Source organism: Oryx dammah, unplaced genomic scaffold (assembly GCF_014754425.2).
Source record: "Oryx dammah isolate SB20612 unplaced genomic scaffold, SCBI_Odam_1.1 HiC_scaffold_2, whole genome shotgun sequence".
NCBI lineage: Eukaryota > Metazoa > Chordata > Mammalia > Artiodactyla > Bovidae > Oryx > Oryx dammah.
In genome coordinates this window covers 30,882,466-30,895,448 of record NW_024070186.1, presented here as the reverse complement: position 1 = coordinate 30,895,448, position 12,983 = coordinate 30,882,466, and the positions used below count along the sequence as shown (strand labels likewise).

General features: G+C 44.0%; 1 protein-coding gene across 1 annotated transcript in view; it reads right to left on the bottom strand.

Annotated features, from left to right (window-relative positions):
• The window catches only part of PLS1 (plastin 1), a 127,921-nt gene extending 115,166 nt beyond the window's left edge, over positions 1–12,755 (bottom strand). Inside the window, exon 1 of the mRNA XM_040234168.1 lies at positions 12,440–12,755. The gene's annotated coding sequence lies outside the window, so the exon portion shown is untranslated. The remainder of the gene's footprint in view (positions 1–12,439) is intronic.
• Between the last annotated feature and the right edge of the window lie 228 nt (positions 12,756–12,983).

Below are 12,983 nucleotides of genomic sequence, written 5' to 3'. Positions count from 1 at the left end.
ACAAACTGAATTAGACATAATCCTGCCCTCAAGAAACAGACTCTCCACATGGTCAGGTGTGGGCACACATGTGGCCACAAGAAAAAGTAAATCTTCATACTAGAAGATTCTGATCTAAACTGTATATCACAGAGTGAAGTCAGAAAGAGGAAAACAAATATCGTATCTTAACATATATATACAAAATCTAGAAAAATGGTACAGATGAGTCTATTTTGCAGGGGGCAGAAATAGAGGACACAGATGTAGAGAAAGGACTTGTGGACACAGCCGAGGAAATGGAGGGTAGGCCGAGTAGCACTGACATATATACACTCAGTTCAGTTCAGTTGCTCAGTCGTGTCCAGCTCTTTGTGACCCTATGAATCGCAGCACGCCAGGACTCCCTGTCCATCACCAACTCCCAGAGTTCACCCAGACTCACGTCCATCAAGTCAGTGATGCCATCCAGCCATCTCATCCTTGGTCGTCCCCTTCTCCTCCTGCCCCCAATCCCTCCCAGCATCAGAGTCTTTTCCAATGAGTCAACTCTTCGCATGGAGACAGCTAGTGGGAAGCTACTGTATAGCACAGGGAGCTCACCTTGGTGCTCTAGGATGACCTAGAAGGGTGGGATGGAGGTGGGGTGAGGAGGAGGGTCAAAAGGGAGGAGATATACGTATATGTGTATGTATATAGCTGAATCCCTTTGTTGTACAGCAGAAACTAGCACAACATTATAGAGCAGTTATTGTTGTTGTTGCTGTTTAATCACTAAGTTGTGTTTTACTCTTTTTCGACCCCATGGACAATAGGCTGCCAGGCTCCTCTGTCCAGGGGATTTCCCAGGCAAGAATACTGAAATGGACTGCCATTCCCTACTCCAGACTATCTTCCCCAATCAGGGATTGAACTCATGTCTCCTGCATTGGCAGGCGAATTCTTTATCACAGAGCCACCTGGGAAGCCCAAAAGCAGTTATACTCCAATAACAAAATTTTTAAAAATTAAAAATAAAATAAAATGTATATCCTTTCATTCCTATTGTACCTTATTTCATCCACAACAAAAAGAACAACAAAATACAAACAACAGTAACTTCACAACAAAAACCAAGGTTCAGACAGGCTGAATGACTTGGAGATTCTCCCTCAGTTTCAGCCTTCACTTTTGAATTCCCTTCTCTTGGAGGGGGGCGGTCCTAAGATGGCAGAGGAATAGGATGGGGAGACCACTTTCTCCCCTACAAATTCATCAAAAGAACATTTAAATGCTGAATTCCCTTCTCTTCCCAGAACAACACTGAACAAGTACTATAATCACTTTTACCTGGTGATTGAATTATTTTTATTTTTATAAACTGTCACTCAGAAATGGAAACTGGTTTATTTTTATTTTTATAAACTGTCACTCAGAAATGGAAATTGGTTGTCCTTTCATATTTTACATATTTTGAAAGCCACAGAAACCTTTAACATGATGGATTCACTTTTGCAAGTCTGTAAGATGACTGAAATACACATATTAAAGTCAAGGGACTCCCTGGTGGTCCAGTAGTTAAGATTATGTGTTTTCACTGCCAAGGGCATGGGTTCAATCTCTGGTTGGGAAACTAAGATCCCACAAGCCGCGAGGCATGGGGTGTGGGTGCTCCCCTCCCCCCAAAAAAGAATTAAAATCAGAGCCAGCCAGGGAAAAGCATTTTTCTGTGTTTTACCAAAAGAGTAGGAACCACAGATCAATACTCAGCAAAAAATGGGGTTCCTCCTCCTTTGAGGTGTTGGGGGTTAGGAGGGAAGTGGAAGTAAAAGTAAGTCGATAGATAAGCAAGCCTATGACTCACACTGCCTATGGAATAAAAGTCCAAACTCTGCAGCCTCATATTCAAAAGATTCTGCAATCTTCCCTAAATGCCTTTCCAGTCTTACCTCCCTGTACTTGCCAGAATGGATCGGCGACCCCAGCACTGGCTGAACCCGTACTTCCGGCTTCACTTCTGTTTTGAGGCTCGGTTGCTTCTCTGTCTGGCACGTCTCTCCAGTAATCCCCCAGGGCCCACTCTACCTATGAGCACCTGTCCATCCTTCACCGCCTACTTCATATGCTCCTCCTCCACTATTTTCTTTACATAGACAAATGATCAGCTGGCTCACAAGGATGGATAAAACATTATCCTCAACCCTCCTCTGCTTTCCCTAACTGTCCCAGTGGAAAGTGAACCTTTCCCCTTCTCAGACCTATCACTGTGGCTTCCTATCATTCTTACAGCACTTAGCACCAGCTGCCCTGTACTGGAGCCAGGAATTCATCTATCTTAACCTTACTATAGGACTGCACATTTTCTGAGAGCAAGAAAGGAACTTTCTTCAATTGTGTACATCCTACCTCTGAGCTCAGATCTTGCAAGCTATTCCAAAATTACTTACTGGATGAAGTTTAACATTATATCCAGATTAACAAAATAAAATACAAGCATATACTCCTTGGGTATACTCATCATTCACTCTTAGTGTGGGTCAGCTTCTAACATCTTCTTGCTGATGTCACCTGTTTAGCACATCACGGGTGGAATGTCATTCTGGCTGAACAGCAGTTACTTAAAAACACAGAATGCAAGAAAAGAGCTGGTTTCTCATGGAGCAACTGAGTCCCTGTGCCACAATTACTAAGCCCATGTGCTACAACTACAGAGGCCCATGCACCTGGAGCCTGTGCTCCACAACAAGGGAAGCCACCACAATGAGAAGCCTGCTCATGGCAATGAAGAGTAGCCCCTGCTCACCACAACTAGAGAAAGCCCATGCACAGCAACCAAGGCCCAGTGGAGTCAAAACTAACTAAAAAATATAAAATGTTTAAAAAAAAAAAGAAAAGGTCTGATTTGAGGGGAGAGCTGGGGGGCTGGGGTGGGGTGGAGCAGGCATGGAACTTCCAGAGGACAGCAAGGGGCACAGGCAGCAACCACTCGTCCATCTGTGCTAAGTCACTTCAGTCATGTCTTATTCTTTGTGATGCTATGGAGAGTAGCCTGCCAGGCTTCTCCAGACAAGAATACTGGAAATGAGGCTAATGTAAGAAGAAAACAAAACCAAAAAAATACCTTGAAACATCAAGTCTATGAAGATAGTATAGATAGTACGGTTACAAAAGAAAACCATTTGGTTCTTTGCATCTAGTTCTCTTATCTCACCTAGACTACACTCTAGTCTGGTGGCTCTCAAAATTCCCAGATCATCAGCCTCAGCATCACCTGGGAATTTGTTGAAATAAAATTCTCCAGCCCCACCTCAGACCTAAAGAATAAGAACCTGCAGTTGGGTTCAGCAACTCCTTCATTTACAAGCACTCCAGCTGATTCGTACCCTGCTCACGTTTTAGAACACACTAAAGGACCTGAATTTTCCTAAACAGATCAGCTCCATCCTGTTTCTGTGCTTTTGTTCATGCTGTCCCTTCTCCAAGGAACGCCTTTTCCTCCAGCTAGTCCCTGTAGATTGAACTTGTGCTTTCCTTTCAAGGATCAACTCAAAAGTCTTAACACTTTCCTCAAGAGATTTAACAGAATGATCTGCTCTCCATTCAGGCTCCCCCAAAGCTTCATTCTGCCCTTCCTTCTGGTGCTCACTCCTGTCACAGCCTGGCCCTGTGTCTGCCTCCCTCAATTGACTGAGAACCTATGAGTACAAGGACTATGCTTCACTCACAGTGCTGTACCCAGCCCTTTAGGCCATCTGATTCCTTTGATTCTGCAGAGTAGGAGAGAAAAGTATTCTGCAACAAGCCTCTGATTGACCATGAGAAGGATGCTGAGAGGCATCCGACTCCTCTCTCCACAATGGAGATGAATAAAAGACCCATCCAATGAGATCTGAAGTTTAGCGGGCAGCTATTGAAGGCACCTTTGGGAAAGAGAAACCACTTAAAGGGCTATATAGTCAAGGCTTAGCCATAAGCACATTTAGCATCTTATAAAAGCCAAATATCAATTCATAGAAAAAGTATTCCCTCTCGTCAGTTAAAGAAAATATGGATTGACTGAAAGAGCACTGTATTTGGGATAGACTGATGCTCCATGTGGACAAGGATCCTGTATCTGTCTTGGCTATCACTGTGGTCCCAACACTGAGCCCTGACATTTTGTCAAATGTCAAAATTAAAAGACAAAGATGTGCATTCCATCTCTATCATTTTTTCAACCCATGTAGACTCAAACAGGCAAGTCATTCATTCTCAAAGTCTTGGTCACTTAACAATGAAAGGCAGCGAAGATGGAAAACTATTTATCAATAAATACCTTACCTCCTTACCTTACAGTTTACTAATTGCTTTCACATTTACTATCTTGATTAATCATCAAACCTGCAGCTGAAGAGAAGGCCTCTCTTCTCAAGGGGTCAGAAACAGAATCATAGACTTTGACTTCTCATGCATGGCCCTGATCATAAGCCAACTGATTTCAGCTATCTAAACTTTAAATTACCTTAAGGAGCTCATTCTGATTGACCACTAAACATTCAGAGCTTCTCAGATTACCTTTGTTCCACTGATGGAGATCTGGGGTTTAACTTGATAGAAAAAGTGATCAAGTCAATTGCTGCTACGGTTGTTTTTCCAAAACTAATTCACTTGGCATGAAAACTTTTGCTAAAAAACATCAGTGGGTTTTTGTGAGCTGTGTTTCATGGCTGGTATCTCACTGACCCAGTAACACTTCAACTCTGCAAGAACTGGGCCGCTCTTGACAATACCCTTGAACCAAAACAGTGTCCCAGTGACCCTAAGACTGAGAAGAAAGGGAGGAAAAGGGACATTTTACCAGGATAGAATGCTGAGAGAGCTTTCAGGGGAAAGAATTACAGAGTCTTGAGAAGTTTTGATTTGTTCCCAATGGTTATAAATACTGACTTGCTATAGACATAAATGTTCAATTATGTACTTATTTGATACTATTTTTCCAGCAAATTATTGATGAACAGCATTAAAACCCTAAGCAGAGTCACATTTATCAAACCTCAGAATTCTAGTTTGCATTGATTTTTATCTATAAACAGTACAAAATATACATCATCAAGGACAAAAAAGAAAAAGAAACCAATAGAGTCATAAAGGTGGCATTTACGATGACAAAGTGAAATGAAACAACGTGCCTTTGATCATTCACTGTAAATGAGTGGGTTCTGAACCTTTTTTTTTTTTTTCATTTGGACAGTTTAATCTGGATTCTGAGCACTACCTATGGGAACAAAGTGTGAATACAGCCAGTACTTTCTGTCTAAGGCATTCAAATCTGTGATCAACATCAGTTTTAGGTCACGGATTGTCATGCATCATTTGAGATTTTTCAACTGTGATCCATGAAGATAAATCTACTCTTTTATTTATGGAATGCAGAGGGCCCCACAGTGGGAATTCATTGTCAGGGGTGGGCGAGTGGGGAAGGTCTGTAATTAAATGACATTCTTCTACACACATTTACCAATGTTTTAATCTCAAATTCCATAGAAGTTCTATTTTTTCAGCACTGCTAACATCTCCTGTTTCTTACTTCTCCAACAAATTGAAGGGGCTTTCATTATTTTTCTTTTAAATGTTATTTCCTGGGACTGGATCTTTAAACAATTTGAGTTTCTCAATAACAATTCTGGTTTCCTCTAATACTGAGTTTCTCTTCTCAACCATTCCCCCCAAAATCTTTTGTTTTTTTATAGTGAAAGCCATCTCATCCCACACCACAGCAAAACCCTCTTCCACCTTACCAAGGTAGATAGCCATCTATCTTACTAGCAGGAAAAGTCAGTTTCTCCTGTTTCCTTTGGAATTTCTTGGAATTTCTGAGGCAGACATGTCTCTGTGCAGTAAGTTATAACCCAAATATTCTAGTTTTATAGCTCTGAATTGCTCAAAAGAGTCAATCATAAAAATTTAGTTGGTTGTAAAGTGTAAAGTCTCCTTCACAACTGGAATTTATGAACAGATTATCTCTAACTCTCCTACAAAAGAACATCGAAAAAAAAAAAAAAAAGAACATCGATACTTTCTGATGAAACACATGTTTTACATAAGAGAAAAACTCTCCTAATTAGCCCTCTCTCACCCTTTCTGCATCCACAGTATTACCAAAAAGCAACCTGCCTTCACAGAAGACACCCTCTATACTTCTCACCAAAAAAATGGCAAGTAGGCACTTTCAGACACCATATTACTGAAAAGAAATAAGATGATCAAAGTTGACACAGCCTCACATCTCATGTGGTTTTAAGTCAGCAAAATTTCCAGCAATCAAAACTGCATAATCATTTTATAACCAATTAAACCAACAGACAGCACAAAGGCCTCTTTCTCCCTGATTTTCATCAAAAGGTGGGATCATTGGATGTTGAAACATGTATTAGGTAAGGGCCTGAGGCAAGCGGCCTTCTCTTTCATGTCCAGAGACTGACCCTGAGGATGCACAGGATGAGCTCAGTGGAGGCAGAAGCCAGAAACAGAGGGGCTCAGGCAGCACAGGGAGGAGAGAAATGTCCTCACTGGGTTCCAGGCTGAGGCTCCCAGGAGAGAGTAATGAGGTCCATCGAGGGAGGGAGGGACGGGACATTCTCTCACAGCCGAGTCAGCTGGTCAAGTGTGGGGCCTGCCAGTCTTGCCTCTAAATCACCTAAACCGTCTAGATGATTCCGGGCTCTGACCTGGGGCATTCCCTGAGGTATCGACACCCACCTCCACCTGCAACACCGACCTCAGAACTCCCTGGACTGAAGGATCCTGGAGGAGGTGTTCAGGCACGCATTCAGCCTGAGGATTTTGACCACAGTTTAAAGATCTGAGACCAGGGTAAGGGGCAGGACCCAAAGATCTTCCACGAACTCCCACCATGGATCCCAGGTGAAAAAGTCCTTGTGAACTGTTCACTCTAGAGTCCTTAGGCTCATACACAAGGTGAGTGTCTCACTTCCATACCCCAGAGGCATTTCCTGGATCACCACCAGCACTCACCCATCACCTCCAAAGAGCTTTACATGCACTCAGAGAAGGAGATGCCATCTCTGCTGCCTCCAGAAAGGCTTTGAGGGTAAAAAGAAGATAAAGACTGAGTGGGATAATTTAAAAAACAAAACCCAGAAAGATGCATCTCTGTTGTTTGTTTCTCTTATGAAATTCTGGCTCATAGATCATTGGAAGTGACACCAGATAAAATCTGTAGCCATTCTAAGCATCTGTTAGGGTTACCACGGATAAAGTTTTGCCTTTTACTTTAGCTCTCTGTGCCTGAAGTCTGAAGTCATGGGGGCCTGGGATCTAAGCTCAGCTCAGCCACTTGTTAATGATGTGACATCAGAAATGTGATTTCTACACAAGTCTCAGTCTTCTAGGCGATAAAACAGGAATAACTGCACCAATCTCTCAGAATGGTTTGTAGAGATTCAATGATATATTGCTGGTAAAGTGTTCAGTACAGTGTCTGGTCTGTAGAAAACATCCTAAAATACAAACTATGAATATTATTATTATTTTTCATAAGTTACATACTGTAGTCATTTTACACAGGGCTATGATATATTACTCTAGAATTTAGTATCTGGGTATTGTTTAAGCGTATGAGACATAAACTTCAATGTGTTGCCTGATTTTGCATTTTTCTGTCCAATCAATTTTGACTAATGTCATGATTTAAAAAAAAAAGTAATTCCTCTATATTTGGCCAAGCTGTTCCTTCCCACGAGTAAACATCTCTCAAGTTCAGTTTCTCTGCTCAACTGTTCTTTCTTCTTAACTCTTACAAGAGGAGGTATCAGGCCTTCCCTGGTGGTCCAGTGGCTAAGACTCCCAACTCCCAATGCAGGGGACCTGGGTTCAATCACTGGTCAGGGAACTAGATCCTATATAGTGCAACTAAAAGATCTGGTGTGCCGTGACTAAGATCAGCACAGCCAAACAAATAAGTATTTTAAAAAAGAGAGAGGAGACAACAGTTGAAGACGGTGATCAACTATAGTGTGACCGACAACAGAAAGGACGAGTGCCTTCCAACAGCTCCCTTGATGCTGTGTGCTCATGGAAAGGTCAATGAAAAGACTGTGTTTTGATTTGCAAAACAGCTATTTGCAACATCTGTTCGAAATAAACAAAATATCCCAAACTACTTCTTTATCCAAGATGGGTTGGGAAGCATTGCCTTCTGTCTGTTTTTTCCAGGTGGAAAGTCTGATCACAATTCTATCTCAAATTTAGCCCCACATTCAGTTCAGTTCAGTTCAGTCGCTCAGTCGTGTCTGACTCTTTGCAACCCCATGAATCGCAGCACACCAGGCCTCCCTGTCCATCACCAACTCCCAGAGTTCACTCAGACTCACATCCATTGAGTCTGTGATGCCATCCAGCCATCTCATCCTGGGTCATCCCCTTCTCCTCCTGCCCCCAATCTCTCCCAGCATCAGAGTCTTTTCCAATGAGTCAGCTCTTCGCATGAGGTGGCCAAAGTACTGGAGTTTCAGCTTTAGCATCATTCCTTCCAAAGAAATCCCAGGGTTGATCTCCTTCAGAATGGACTGGTTGGATCTCCTTGCAGTCCAAGGGACTCTCAAGAGTCTTCTCCAACACCACAGTTCAAAAGCATCAATTCTTCGGTGCTCAGCCTTCTTCACAGTCCAACTCTCACATCCATACATGACCACAGGAAAAACCATAGCCTTGACTAGACGGACCTTAGTCGGCAAAGTAATGTCTCTGCTTTTGAATATACTATCTAGGTTGGTCATAACTTTTCTTCCAAGGAGTAAGCGTCTTTTAATTTCATGGCTGCAGTCACCTTCTACTGGGCCATAAACACCACTCTCGGAAACATTGCTCCTGGTAATGTAAAATGTCCCTCTCAAACACACACTCAGTCCAAGGATCTGGGGCCCACCTGTGGCCCATCTGCTGCCCCTGACAAGATAAGCTACCACATCCTTTCCCTCGATGAAGGGCAGTTCTCGACTTATCATGTGGAGGTCCCCAGGTCTGCAGTCATGCCCCTATTCTGTGCACTCAACATTGAATTGGCCAGTCACCTCTTGTGTCTCATCTCTTCCAGTTACACAGATATCCTCCTACTAGCTACCAAGTTCGCCCAAATCCACAGATTATCTCCATGGCAAATGAATCTTGGGATTGTTAACCCTGAAAAGTTAGGGTTAACGGAAGTATAGCAGAAGATCTGGCTACATCACTAACTAGCTTAGTTAAGTATATCTCAGCTCCTCCTCTACATCATGAGGGGGTGATGACCTGGATGAAGGGCTACCTCATAGCTCTGGTAGCTCAGCTGGTAAAGAATCCCGCCTGCAATGCAGCAGACCCCGGTTCGATTCCTGGGTCTGGAAGATCCCCTAGAGAAGGGATAGACTACCCCACTCCAGTACTCAGGCCTGGAGAAGTGCATGGACTGTATAGTCCATGGGTTGCAAAGAGTTGGACATGGCTGAGTGACTAAGCACAGTACATAGCTGTAAGATCCTTAATGCCCACCTTCCCCATGTCAAATACACTTGTTTGTTTGTTTATTCAGGCAATAACAGTTGAATATCTAATACTGCAAATCTATGTGCCTGGCATTGTGAGGAATTAAAGAACATCCCCCAAAGAACTTATCGAGAATGGGAAGTGAGACAACCACACAACTCTATGAAAAAGAGAAGCAGATAATGTCATAACTGGGTATTATTTATAATATAAGAAGAAAATTATCATTACCAACACCCCAAACCTGAAACTAAAGCGATTTTCAAAATATCTTTTCTTCTCTGCATTTAGCCTTTTTTTGGGGTGGGGTCATGTGGCAAGGCATGAAGGATCTTAGTTCTCTGACCAGAGATGGAACTCGCCTGTGCCCCTTGCAGTGGAAGCTCTGAGTCTTAATCATTGGATCGCCAGGGATGTTCCTGCACCTAGTCTTTTACCAAATGCCTCCCCTTTTGTATGATGTCTTACATCTGAGTTCTTTACTCTGCACTTAGAATCACATGCTTACATCCAGGCCTTAGGCAACTCTCCTCTATTATGGATTGACCCCTATCCCCAGAACTTAGAGGTCATGATCCATGACCTCTGGTGAAGATATGAGAAACATCCCATCAGACTGGTTTGACTTGTCCACTGTCTTGCTAGAGCTCTAAGGTGACCTCCTTCATTTCATAGAACATCCATCAAATCCCTTTACCAAACTGTCCCTGTATCACTTCCTCCCACAAATAGTACCAAGAGCATTATTTTTGCTTGGTTTTGTGTGGGATGTCTACATCATAGGCCTGAAGCTCCCAGAGCTTATACACACTGGTCAGGAAGTTGGGACATATATTAAAATTGAACAATCCAGGATACTAAAGATGAAGGGGGATACTAGCACAGACAACACTAACAAATGTTAGAGGCTTCAGAAGGGGGAGAGCTACTTTCTGGCTATAGTAATCGAAGAAGGCTTCTAGGAAGAGGCACACCTGAACTACACCTTGCTTCGTAGGCAAGACTTCAACAGAGAAAGAGGCAAACAGGTACTCTGAGACAAGGAAGGAGGGCAATTTCAAGACCAGTCAATTGTTGGGAGGGCCTTGAGAGGGTACTCTTTGTTTTGTGGGGATGGGCTGGGGGGAGGGAGGGGTTTGGCTATACCACCCGACATCCAGATCTTAGTCCCCCGACCAGGGATCAAACTGCACTCCCTGCACTGGATACTTGACGTCTTAACCACTAGACCTCCAGTGAAGTCCCTAGAAGGTACTATTTGAAACGCGTTTACAAGGTAAGCAAGTTTAGTAGCAGGAATAGCTAGTTTTCGGTTTAAGCCAGACTACAAAATAAAAGGGGGCTTCCCAAATGGCTCAGAAGGTAAAGAATCCGCCTGCAATGCAGGAGACATAAGAGACTTGGGTTCAGTCTCTCAGTGGGGAAGATCTCCTGGAGGAGGACATGGTAACCCACTCCAGTATTGCCTGGAGAATCCCATGGACAGAGGAGCCTGGCGGGCTTTGGTCCATGAGGCCACAAAGAGTTGGACACCACTGAGTGACTAAGTGCGCGAGTGCTCATGTGTGTGCACACACACACACACACACACACACACACAATATAAGGAGGTAGAAGAGAAAAAGAAAGTGCAATAATCTCACTAAACTCTGAGGAGAGTATCAGCAGGGGATGGCATAAAGAGCCCTGCAAATCAGAAAACCTGGGTCCGAGGTGTAGCTTTGCCAAGGAGGGGCTCCACGGCCACGTCAAGTCATTTAACCTGGTTGGTTTCGGTTTTCTTACTTGTAAACTGAAGCAGCTGAACTGGCTGACCTCAAAGGTCTCCACAGGCCAAAACTAAACCAACTGTATATTATTTCTTCCATTAAAACATTCATCATGGTAGGGGGGAGGGTTGGGGGGAGTTGAAGGAAACGACAATATCTGTATTATCTTTCCATACAGGTGTCTCCTCCTGAACTACAAATTTCTTTCTTTTAAACTTATTAATTCTATGTATCTGCCTCCCATCTTGCAAATTTAACACTTAAAGAATGTTCAGTGTGTGGTCCCAAAATTTTGTTTATGGCTCACCGGTTATCCAAGAAATGCGTGCGGCACAGCCTTAAAATCTTACGAGTGTGTCCAATATGGCAGACCCAGGATAAAATATTTCTGTGTGAGTTAGAAAATGTGACTGGGTAAAGAAAGGGGAGAAGTGAGAGCTCTGTTACTCATCTAAGAGACAGCTCCTTTTCAAGTATACCAAACGATGCCTGAAAACACAGTAATGTAGAAAAGTAAGGCGGAAATACATCTTGGACTTTACAAAGTCTGTATTATATGTACTGCCGAAGCAAACACACAACGTTTCTACTTTAAAATGCAGCTGAAATGCATAAAGTTTTTGGCACTGAAATACGCTGAAAGTTGGCTTTTTTTTTTTTTTTCTTTTTAATGCCGCATCCAGGAGACCCCCGCTCCGGAAAAGGCACCCAAACCAGAAACCACAGATCTCACTCCAGTCCCATTGATCCTATGCAGCAAAAGGCCAAAGGCAAATAAACCAGTCACATAAGCAAAAGAGGCTGGATCAAAAAGCCTCACCAGTAGGCATCCAAAGTTTAAGAGAGAGGAAAATAGAAAAGTTAACAAAATGCCTAACTTCATGCAAACAGTCATAATGCCGTTCTCCAGCTTACTGTGCAAACAGCCAGCATAAATACAGGATGTAACTAACACCTGCCCACACTACTTACTGCCCAGACTGGGCACAAGAGCACCCCGAGGTCTGCGGGCGCTGCGCTGCACAGCGGGCGCCGGAGACACCTCTCCAGCGAGGGAAACTCATAGACTCCTCTGGAGCCGCCGAGCTGGCGAGGAAGTAAAGCTCTGTTTTCTGCCTATCGGTCCAGGCTTTCTCTTGGATCCCCTCCGCCGCACCAAAGTTTAAGAGAGAGGAAAATAGAAAAGTTACCTGCAGCCGCCGTCCTGCCCTCGAGCCCGCAGCTGCCGCTCCGGATCCCGGCACACGCAGGTCTGCTCTGCGGCTCCCCCGTCGCGCCAGCCTAGCTGCTGCCCTGGCGCCACTACGCATGCCCGGCCGGCACTCTGGCAGGCAGACTCCGAATCCACTTGCCGCGTTTTGACTGCGGCTCCCGGGGGAAAAGACCCGAGGCCAAGAGCTGAAGTGGAGTCGCAGGTGCTGGGAGAGGCGAGGGGGAGAGGAGGAGAGGTGGAGGGGCACTGCGCAACTTTATCCCTACTGGCCAAAGCGACCCAGGACACATCCTCCGCCAAGCCTAAAGATGACCATCTACACCACTTGGGTGAGCTTACAAGTGCTTCGCGAACTTGATTGTGGATAGGAATCACCTGGAGGGATTGTTGAACCGCAGATCCTACTCTCAAGAGTTCAGATTCAGGTAGATCTAGATGGGGCCCACCATCTGCATTCTAACATTTTCTCAGGGGAAACTGGCGCTGCTAATTCGGATACCACATGCTGCGAACTTCTGATC